We start from the raw sequence: 12001 nt of genomic DNA, 5'->3' as shown, positions 1-12001 counted from the left end.
TAGAGGAGACATTGTATGAATTTATTTAAATTTCTAATGGATAGTGACACTGTACAAGTCAAACAATACTTCTATCATCCTCAAAAAGTCTAAGACATGGAGACTAAACTGGAGGAGAACTAACAGAGAAGAATATGCTCTGTTTTACCATCACACAGATGCATGTATAACAGATAAACATCCTTCCTTTCACGCTGGATCAAGAGCCAAGGGAGATACTGCATACTTGAAGCCATCAACCACTTAAAACTGCTATTGTCAAAGCAATTTTTTACAGCAGACTGATTTGTATGCAGACCGTTTTTAATAGCACAGAAAGAGTTTGGGACCATGTGTTAGAGTACACAAGTGATTTCCAAAAGACATTTGAAATGTAAAAATTCTGGAGGCTGCGTCCTTCCTTTCTCCCCTTCCCTGCAACATGCATACACATGCACACACGCACCATCAACTTCCACTGACATTTCTTCATTACTATGAAGAAGCTCAGGCTCTCTTGAGGGATTTTGCAAAGCACTGCTCCTCTTTTTAAGTAAGGCTACACACTTACGTCTCTACAAATGATTTCCATAAGTTTATATTCCATCAAAACACATGATTTCAGATCTTAAGGTGTAGAAGTAGTGTTAACAAGGTCCTCCTATGAAGATTTTAAGCTCTTTTGAATGCAATTTCATTCTTTCTGGTGGCTTCCACTTGTCAAATTTGCACAGGGCACTGGGACATTCTTTGGCATCAGAAGGTGCAGCTGGAGAATAAAATGTCCTGAAATCCACACTGCTAAACTGAACACTTTGCTTGTTTGACCTACGAAAAGGCCATACCCAGGGTACAATGCTGTTGAATCATGGTATCTGCAGGACATGCTAGCTTTCTGCAAGAAGACTAATGCCAAAATAAAATAAAATAAAATAAAATAAATTACTGAAACCCTCTGCTATAATATCAGAGTCTATCTTCCATTCTAGCGTTCCACTTGGTCACCACAGTATTTAGGGTAGACACAGTGATTTTTCTTTTAAAAACTGGCACATAAGAAAGACCCACACTTTTATTTTAGCCGAGCACTGACTAAGGATTAGTAGTAATACTGGGTTAGTATTTTAGTGGGGAAAAACAGCAATCTTTTTTTACTGTCAAGCTACTAGAACCATGTAATCCAGCTGTAAGCATGTTCATTGAAACAGGAACCCAAGAAACCAGACACTTTGCAATTCCATTTCACTGCACTTTAAACATACAGCAACAAAGGCAACAAAAGGCAGTTTATTTCCTTTGTACTTGTACAACAGACGAAGAAGCTGCAGTGGCATTTACTGTTTAGGTTCCAAGATAAGCACATGTGGAGTTCACAATACATCCACACCAGTGACAAGATAAAACAGAGATCGTGTGAATTGTAGGGTGGACTGTACAAAAACCTTAATATTACAGTAATATGAAGAATGTGGTACTTCAGTATTTCTACAGCAAATTACTATTTCCACAATGTTATATATTAATAAAAAACTTACAAGTATTTTGCAATTCTTACTTGTTCGGTCTGTAGTCACACTTTTAAAAATCTAATTTATAGAGAAAATCATCTTAGTTACTTTTAAGTAATACCATTTAGGAAAGAAAACAAATTAGAAATTAGTTAGTTTTCCCTTTATGTGGTGCTGTAAGACAGCAAAATATAGTGGGAAGAATAGAAGAATGGAAATAGGGACTTAAGAGTTTTATTTCTTGCTCTTAAAATGATACACTGAACCTCAGTGAACTACTAAGGTCCCTGCCTCAACTTCACCTTGTCAGGAGTATAATGATTGTTTTTGACCGGCAAAGCCCTGGACACCAGATCTGTGGTGTCAGGCATACTGTAGTGGGCAACAAGTCCTGCTCTTGTGTGGTTCCACAGAGCAGAGTCCCAGACATCATATAGCATCACCTTAGGCTCTGAGATTTCTCAGCCACGAGAAATACATTGAAGAAAAACCACTCTAAGCATGCATGGTTTTTAATTCCTGGACTTAATATATTTATGCATTATTCCCAAATGACTCAGCAAGACCTATTCCTAGATGAACTAAAATAGGTCTTAACTATAATGGAAAACTAGAAAGGCAGCTAATGTATACAAAAATCAGGGTGCTGGGCTTATCGCTGAAATTTTCCCAGTTTGGCATGCTGGTCAGTTCTGCCAGATCATCTCAGAGAAGTGCCAGATGGTCAGGTGTAATTAAAAACAATAACTCTCCAGCATTTAGATGCTGCAAACTGATGTGTTTGCACAGTCTCCTGGAGTCGAAGTAGAGGACCTTGTAAGATGAAGTGGACTGCAGGAGCAAGAAAAGTATTTTAAGTGTCCTTCAGTAAACAAACAGCTGTAATGCTTAAATGTATCTGCACTCTAAGCAGTTTCTGTCACATTTGAGGGAAGAATTCTCTTCTCTGCAGTCCTTGTCTTTCTGTCTCACTTATTATCTCATCTTAAAAATATTTTTCTCTTCCTTCTGAATGTTGCTCTTCTTATGTTTATCTTCATAGAAATAAACTGTGTTACTTCCTTTATAAGGTTTTAGGGATGTCATGATGTAATCCAAAGGACAGGGGTTCCAAAAATTCTAACACACATCAAAAAAAGTATGGCTTTTCGTGAAATGATGCATTTAACACAAAGCTTAATACAAAATTAAAATTCTGCAATGTTTTTCCACCTGGCCACAGACTGGTGACTTCTCTACATTAAATTCAATTTTGGAATGTTTATGCCAACTATGCATTATCAAATCTTGTTCTAGCATGCATATTCCACCTTTTCAGATCAAGCTATATTCCAGTATTAACTGGAATTGTGAATTGCAAATTGTCTTTTTCTTATAATATAAACTTCCTGAGCTTTCCCTCTCTTACATTCACAGCTACTGTATTAAATATGTTCAAGCATATTCCACTTTTTTGTCTAGGGATAACTTACATTATTTTAAGAGATGATATTTTAGAACTGAACATCATGTCTCGTTATTAAAGTAATATTTAAATTGACGTTAAACATTATAGCCCGCTCTTCGCTTAACATCGTTTCGGCACAACACCTTCTGGTGCTCTACAGGTAGAGTTTAGGCACTAAGCACTCCTCATGGGGGGAGGAAAGGGGTATTTGCCAACACATTCCAGCTCTGTGGTCCGGCTGGGTGCTCTGACCACATTTCAGAATGAGGTGCAGATGGAGATGGTTTCCTCTCCCTCCCTCCTGGCAGTGATTTCCATCACGGGAAGCTGGGGCTGTGAACAAGGAGGCTCTGGTGCAGCCCAGCTCGCCCCTCAGCCCAGACACTGACTGCAGCAGTAGCTCTCGGGCTGCCATAGGGCAGCTGACGGCCTGAGGCAGCTCCCTCTCTCACTTTGTACTCCAAATTAATCTCTTAAAAAAAGCAGAAAACAAGCTTAGGCTCCCTGTCTGCCACAGAAAATCTGTTTGATAGGTCCTCGCAATGACAGGAGGAACTCAAAAAGTCCTGCTACCATTATTTAAAAATGTACTTTATAATATTCAGCAAAGCTATCTCGGACAGATGAAATCTCTTTGGAAACTGGGTTGCGCAAATTCTAATGCTTGAGAGCTCAATCCATCAGAGCACATAGGCATGCACTCACATCCAGTTCTTAGGCATGTGCTCCAGTGCCGTCCTGGATCAAGCCCTTTTATTCCTCATTTAGGACGCAATTTGAAAATATATGCCACCATGCGGTGTTATATAATTCAGCTCTATTTGAGAAGGATAAGCCAAGAGAAGGTCATTGCCAGTAAAAAGCAACTAGAAAGGAATAGAACAGCCTTTGTATTATCCTGTTCTGTCCATTTTATATTTTAGACTGAAATATACTTGCTCCTATGATATGTTCCAGCATATTCCCTTGGTCTCCTTTGATATGACTCGTACAATCCAATGCAGCAGTTCATATGGAATACATATGAAAATCAATGGATTTGTATTTATCTTTTTATTTAAAAAAAAAAATGAAGGAAGAAAGTATGAAAAGAATATGCTGGTAGCAGAACTTGGTAGAAGCAGATGGGGCAGTCATGTTGTACTTTCAATAACAGCAGAAAAGCAAGTAAATGCGAATGGGGCAATGTGAAAATTAACTCATTCACTCTCAGAAACCAGTGAAATAATTTACTCAGACTCTCTTCTGGTGAAACCATGGTTTTGCTTACTTGTTCTTTGTATCTTAAAACCTTCCTGTACTTCTGCTCAAGGCTACATGTTTTACAAATCAAGGGGAAAAAAAAAACTTCAGTAAGGGATGTGAGTATAACTTGCTCCATCTGCTTGCACAGAACCCCAAGACTAATTTAAAGATAAGTCATCAACTTTTTGATTCTGGCTTAGCAGCAGCATCATTACCTGAAGCGTAAGAAAGAGAAAGAACTTCTGTGCAATTAGCTGCTTTGGATACTACTCAGAGTAGCAAACTGATCCCTGCAGATGAGAAACGAGCCGTAGGAGCCCAAGTCAGAGCAATTTAACTGGCAGCTTGTAGGTACCACAGTTTAAAGGCATAAAGTCATATACGGTAGGAGCCAGCAGAGGGTGCTTCCTTTTTAGGGTTGGAATAGGCATAGGAATAAAAAAAACAACTTTTACATATTTTTCATTTACTAAAATATTTGCCCCTACTTCAGATACACATTTTTTTTGTGAAAAGTGAGGACTTAAAACATAAGGTAGTTGCAGAGTAATAAATCGTATGTGTATTTTAAAATGCTTTCCCTTTCCCAAATCTGTGTTTGTTGGTCATAAGGTAAAGCTTACATAGTTTGCATATAACTTTTCTGCTTTCTTAAAGGAAACAATTTCCCTCACTTAATTCCAGGTAGACTTCACCTAGGCAATGTTTTCACTGCAGCAGCTCCCACCCTGTGAAGCAGTATGAAGTGTCACTGACATTCTTTAAACTGCTGTTTGCCTTTGAACAGTTTTTTCAGATTTCCTCAGGAATTCTCTATAATGAATGTAACATTTTACTGACTCTACATCACCACTAGGGATGCTTAGACCAGGTGACTGAGTAAACCCACTAGCAAAAAATCCCCATAGTGATTAAGTTTCCAAAATAGCCTATTGTCTAGTCCATGGTGAGCTGCATAGATAAATACAATGACCTTAAATTTCCAGGTATGTGCCACTATTACCCCAGTATTCCTTCCCTAGGGAAAATCAGTATCTTTAATCAAAGAATTAAAAAAAAAATATATAAAAAAAAAAAAAAAAGAAAAAGCTGCCTGGCAGTGCTGGCCCCGTTAGCCCGATTCCCAGCTCCGAGAGCCGCACGCTGATGTGAATCGCAGCCCTCAGAAGAGCAAACCACGAGCGCTAGAAAGGATTAGAGTTCTCAGCCATCAAGCTAGCTTCAAGGTTTTTCGTTCCCCATTATTTTCATGTTTGATAGCACGCTTAAATTAAATACTTGGAAGATTACATTTCTCTAACTACGTAGTGAGCAAACAGGTTCCGCAGTCAAGCCGTTCTTTCACCCGAGAACATTTATCTGTAAAAGGTAGCACATTTCCTTGGACGGCAGCCATTCCTGGCAGCAGATCTCAGCGCTCAGTAGGAAACCTATGTCTTTGAGTTCTGAACTAGTCCATACTGGAATTAAAACACAACACTAACAGTCAGAATCAGTTGTTCTTAGTGGGTAAGTGTTTTATAACTGCATGGGGATATAAGAGCAGAGCTTCGAGTTTAAATCCTTTTTTAGAAAATGCTGTGATTAACTGCATGACTTCACTTATTGTTAAGGTAACAGATGGAGGTGCCACAGTGAAATATTTCCTTTTTATTTACAAACAATAGAAAGTCTTTCTGCTGATAGGAATTAAAACATTACAGAAGCATTGGTTCCACAAGCTTAAATTCTTTCATGCTACCACATGCATTTTTCATGGAAAGTCAACATCTTTAACATTTTTGCACTGTCTGAATTTATCATCCATAACTTTTTTGTGATTCCTGTTCAAATGAGTTTGCTTCTTTAGAAAGAATTATGTACCTACAGTATAATGAGCTAATTAACTAAAGAACAAAAGGTGCCTTCTGTTATATGTGAGACATAACTAGCTCCCAGACAGAGGCAACACATTCTTTATTTTTAAAGGCAATCCGTATTGCTGATTTTGATGTCAGACGCCCTGTATCATTTTGTACAGTGCCACAAAAGGACTGATAAAACATTAAAATGAAAATTGGCTTTAAAAAAACCCATGCGCCACATCTTACCACCAGTATTATGAATTTTGAGAGGTTTGTAAAAGATGTGCACTTTGATCAATTGCAGGGTTTCTAAGAAAAAAATCACTTTTATGGTCTTTGACTGGCAATAGCACTGAGCAATGGACAAAACTGACAGAAAGAGACAGAAGCTGCATAAACAAAATAAGGCAGGGATTTTATTAAATATTAATTCTATTAATTCACAGCAAAAATCTTTGTTTATTATGGTATATTAAAAATATATTTTCTTTATTCTAAATCATTTCTCCACAGACACAGTACAACTTGTCAATGCCTGTAAAGATCCCTTAGCTTGCTAGAAATGCCTCAAGCACAAAGAGCAGTAAAATATTTTTAACACTGTAGACTTAGATCTCACCACATTTAACAAAATATATTAAAATAATGATTTATAACATGGTTACAAGTGAATGGTAAAGAACACACTTACTTTTAACCAGTAATAATTGTTATCATACCATCAAAAGACCTCAAAGGAATTAAAAATGCTGTGCCATGAAAGCTGGCAGATTCTGCAGGCTGTTGTAAGAGAGCACTATCTGTGTCCACAGCTCACAAATAGGTACGTGGAGCAGAGTAGTGCTGGAAGTACACTTCTGCATACACGCAAAAGAAAACCTCTCTTATTCCAGGGTCCTATAGGAGTTATAATAATAATTTCACTGTCAGTACACAAGTTGTGTGGATTAGAATTGAGGACCCAGCAGCCACCACTCCACCACCCGTGGCTTCCCAGGTCCCTTGTACAGATTCTGTATGAGGCAAAGGGGCTCATCTTCTATGCTATGGGTCCGCTCAGGCTAAAGGACTGCAAAGAGCTGCACAGCAAATTCACAGTAAGTATTAGACTCTAACACCATTTCTTTCTCTTCTAAATGCCTCCAGAAAACAGTAAAATAAGTTTTCTACTTTAGGGAGACTCGTCTCCAGACACATATTCCTCTTAAATCTAATTTCTATACTTGCATCATCAAACACCTAAACAGATCTTATGTATTCAACGTGATACCATCCTCATGGGATAAAATTTTCTTAATACAACCTCACAGCTTTATGTGTGCTATCTGCCTATGTTGTGAGAGCAAAAGGGTTGGACACCTCTTACAAGGAATTTCATAACATTTTCTCTTTTTAAAAGTGTCCTGCAAAAGGCATCTGAGCAGCATGCACAGAGGCATTTGATTATCAGCTGTATGATGGGCATACACTATCAGGGTTAAAAACTTGCACATGCTGCTGTAAAAAGGCAAATATCCACCACTTTCATTTTAATTTCTGTTTGAATGGACACTAAAATGGCGATTAATACATACCATTAGAAGAGTTTCCTATCATCATTAATAATCCCTTGCCTTCTCTGTGGACACTTAGTCACTTGGGGCAACACAAGTGCACACACAGAGAACCCGAAACTCCCTTCCCACCGGCATCTAAGTTTCACAAAAGTTCTTATCGAAAGGTCAGCTGCCAATCGGTATGTACATATATACACACATGGGCCCTTGGTGGGAATAAATTCCAAGTTAGTTGGCTACAAGAGCATATAGATACTACTACTTGAGGTAAAGAAGAATAAATCTTTTTTATTTGTTCTTTTGTCCTTCCTGGAAAATGGGATGCCTATACATCCTGAGCTGCTGTATGGCCCAACAATAAATAATGGCACATAAAAGATCGAGATAAATTTTCATTACAATATCTAAAAATCATTAAAATGCCTCTGTATAGCAGTCTCCAATCTCTGTTATAACTTGACCTTCAGGCTTTCGAATAGCTCTTAATATCAAGTAAAGCAGTAGAGGAGGCTTTGAGGAATAACCTCAAAGTGACGAATCTGCCTTGCTTGAAAATCACCAGCACCCTCTTCATTTTTGTGAAGTCACCTATAGGAGATCTTGTTTAGCTGCAAAACACAATACAAAAAGAGCTTCATTACATTTCCTCACTAAACTGGAACCGCTCTGGTTTTGAAAGGAGAAGATGCACAACCCTTCAGAAGAGTGAAAAGGCTGAGATGGATAGCTATGAACATCCCAAAGACTGAAGAAACGGGCAAAGTGCATCTGTGTTGGCTCTGAGGCCATTCCCTTAAAAAAAAAAAAAAAGTTGTTCTGTATTAGAAAATTTCAAATTTATTGGTAATTTTACAAATATTTCAAATTATAAATTAGAAGCTGTTTCCCTTTCTCAAAGAAGCTGCAAAGTGGTGAAGGCTCTTTCTAGGAATGTTATATCCCACACATTTTTCCAGGTAGCAGTCTGACTCTTCTGCTGCCTTCATCCTCTAGCAGGCCCAAAGTCAGAGAGCTCTGGTTTGGGAGCACTTGTAGAGAGTGATGTCTGCTCTTGGCAAAGGAAAGGAAAAAGAAAAGCATTCCATAAAGTTGTCAAAAAACTAAGAGTCTGTCAATATCTTGGCTCTTATGCCGTCATCATGCTCTCAGTGGTTTCTGCAGTTTTACAATAAAACTGACACCTACTCCCTTGAAAAAATTGAAATTTCCAAAAATTATTTCACTTGGTAAAGTTGACATTCCTGTCCCGAAGAACATGTTTTCACAGTTTTCTGCTGCACAATACATGTACAAAAACAAAATAAACAAAATCAGTAATCTCTTTCTTCTCAACAGAGTAATAAATAGTCCAGTTAATAATTTTCCAACTGTACTAATAAGCATATCATAAAAGGCTGATGCTTCTTTCACTTGAGTAAGTTAGAAACAGCTATACCATAGTCATGAACAGAAATATTATATGAGAAAAGAATCAGAATCATAAACATTAATAATCCTGATTAAAAATGTCATTATTTGCACTGCCACACTCTTCTATTTAGGGCATATGAAAGTGTACATTTTTACAAGCAAAATTATCTGAGAAATTAACATCATGGTTCATTCCTGAGGAAGATAAATAGCTGATAGGTTGTCAAATTTATTACAGGTTTTAGTATACAGATTTTTTGTTAAATTAAGGGATAAGGTAAAGTTCCTTAAAGCACAGTATAACTTAATAAGAAAAAAAAATTACCCATAAGAATATTAAAAAGCATCCGATTACATATTAGCAGCAACATCATATCACAGAAATTGATCACAGATTATTAATTTTAATAATCAGCTATGATTCTAACCCATTTAATGAATTGCTTAGTAGTAGATCTAACAGAAGTTTAATCCATGTTGCAACTACTTGAAAAATAAACCCAACAGTACTATAATTTGATATGACAGTCAGGACTGCAAGTGTAAGATCATTAACACTTCACAGGTTATACCCTGAAGTAAATCTTACAAGACGTTCACATAAATAAGGACAGATTTACACAATTATGTAGTTATGAGTATCACTGCATTTCTAACCATAAGTGAATTCTTCTCAATTTGCTATTCATTTGACTTTGATATGCATAAAAACCGCAATCCAACAGAAAACAAGTCAACTCATTTTTCCTTTTTTCTTATTTGGTTTCAGGACATTTATATATCAGGTAGAGGTATATGAACCCAGACGGTTTCATCTAAGAGAATTTTTGCTTGTGACAGAATTCAGAAAAGTTTCATTTGTTCCACTTAGGTTTGCATTTTTGCCTATTGTTTGACTGGAATGCTATAAAAAACTTACAAGGAGTTAAAGAAAAGTTAAATTTGGCAAATACAAGACTCCTCTCTGGAAAAAAAAAAAAAAAAAAAAAAAAAAAAAGTGTGTGCTGAAAATAATGATAACAAAAAAATTGGATAATCCCTGTGGTGGAAACATCAATATTTTGGAACTCTTTTAAAATAAAAAATGCAAAGACAAGGGAGCTCTCTACTTTGTACGGGAGCTCTTCATTGGTATTTGAAACTGTACAAGTCAAAAATAAAACTGTAGCACACCGCACTGATCAAACACATTAGCTTGTAAAATTTCTCACCTCTGTGGAGCCACTGATGACATTGTTTAGTTTTTATCTGATAGGGATTGAAGGGGAACTGGGAATGTATTGTTTCAGAAGATTATAAATAACTCTACATTAAAGACCCATAGCCTTGAAAGATGGTTGTTTCTTTTCTTTTTAGGAACCTAGCAGGTTTTAATTTTTGTAGATAAAGAATTTTCAGATTACAATAAACACAATGTATCTGCCAGTCAACCTGTATTGTTTGGTCCTAAAATACTCCCAAATGACTAAGGTAACTATTGGTATGAAGGTCCTGCGTTCCTCTGACACTTAATGCCACTTACCTGGGGAATTCCACCCTAAAATGAGAAATGCAGCTAAAGATCACATTTAAAAGGAAAAAAAAAAAAAAAAAGAAAAAAGTAAGTGACCATTTGGTAACAGCAGCTCTGCTGGTTAGTTACAATCAAGTTAAATCTTGGACAAGTAGACTGGACTTCGTGCTTGATTTTAAAATCTGACCAGTGGACATACTTTTAAAACAAACTCCCCCACATGTTTATAGAGGTAAGAAATTGGTCTTTATGAAAGCAAGAAAAAATTATTAACACTGCCATATCCTTGAAAAAAAGAATTTCACAGTATTTTATACAAAATACAAGTAACTTTTTTTCAAATAATTGCCCTGTGAAAATGTGTTCTATCAAATGTGGAGACTAAGTCAGTCATCGGGCAAAGGCCTAATGCAGCGAAAATGTCAGAGCAGTTTTTACTGCTGACTGGCTATTGAGACCCTCCCAATGTAACTTTTGTCCTTCAGTAACCCCAGACAGCTTCAGGGCTACTCCATGTTTGCTAGTATGCTGGAAAGGTACTTTTAACAGTGGATATCACCACTGTTTTACAGGTGAGACAAACCAACCTATGTTCTTCCATCTCTTTCTCACTAATAAGCCACCCTCCCTGATGAACATACTCATTCAATCTGGAAAACACCTGATGACTCAATGTTAATATTATGTACTAGGTAGATGTGTCTCTTCTAGAATGAAGAAATCTTACATTTTGGGGAAGTTTACAAAAAGCACAAAATTTTGAAGAGTGTTGGGTTTATGATGATAATCAAGGAATTTCATTACTTCATTAAAATTATGCAGTATTTTATAATATCAGATTCTTTAAGTTTGTTAGTTTTGCTAAATGTTACTACTGGCAGTCAATTGATGAAAATATTACAGTACTTCTACCTTCATAATCGAGTTTTCCAGTTCCCAAAATTAAATCTTCAGGTCTTTGAATCAAATCCATGAAAATGTAGATGGGAAGGTTCCACTCACAAAACTTTAAATAATCAAGATTTCAAATAATTGAAATCACTGCATTCTATCTTGAAAAGTTCACAGTGGTGGTGACCCGGTCACACTCAGACTTTGAGAACTAGTAGATTTCTTATTTTCTTCTGAATACACACATGCAAGTAGTATTTTACATACCTGTTTTAATTATTGTGGTTATCACCATTCTGAACTATTTGAGCTTACAATTTTTTAACACAGCTCTTTCTTATAAAATATTAAAGGAACTAATTGCTCAGAACTGTTACATGTTAAACTGTGAGTTAGCACATCCTTTGCAAAGCATGTTTGGTTAGCATGCCTCTGCTTGAAAATTGCATTCTCCATGAAACTCCAAATTAGTATCTTTAATTCTAAAGATAATTTACCACAAACATTAATTTAATTGATGAAAAGTTCCTACTCGCTTTTCAGTGTTCCTCTTCAAATCCACCTGAATATCTACAGTAAGTTATTTGGACAATATTGCACGATTTTAA

This window comes from Calidris pugnax, unplaced genomic scaffold (genome assembly GCF_001431845.1).
Source record: "Calidris pugnax isolate Ruff unplaced genomic scaffold, ASM143184v1 scaffold44, whole genome shotgun sequence".
NCBI classification, from domain to species: domain Eukaryota; kingdom Metazoa; phylum Chordata; class Aves; order Charadriiformes; family Scolopacidae; genus Calidris; species Calidris pugnax.
This window is presented reverse-complemented; position numbering follows the sequence as displayed.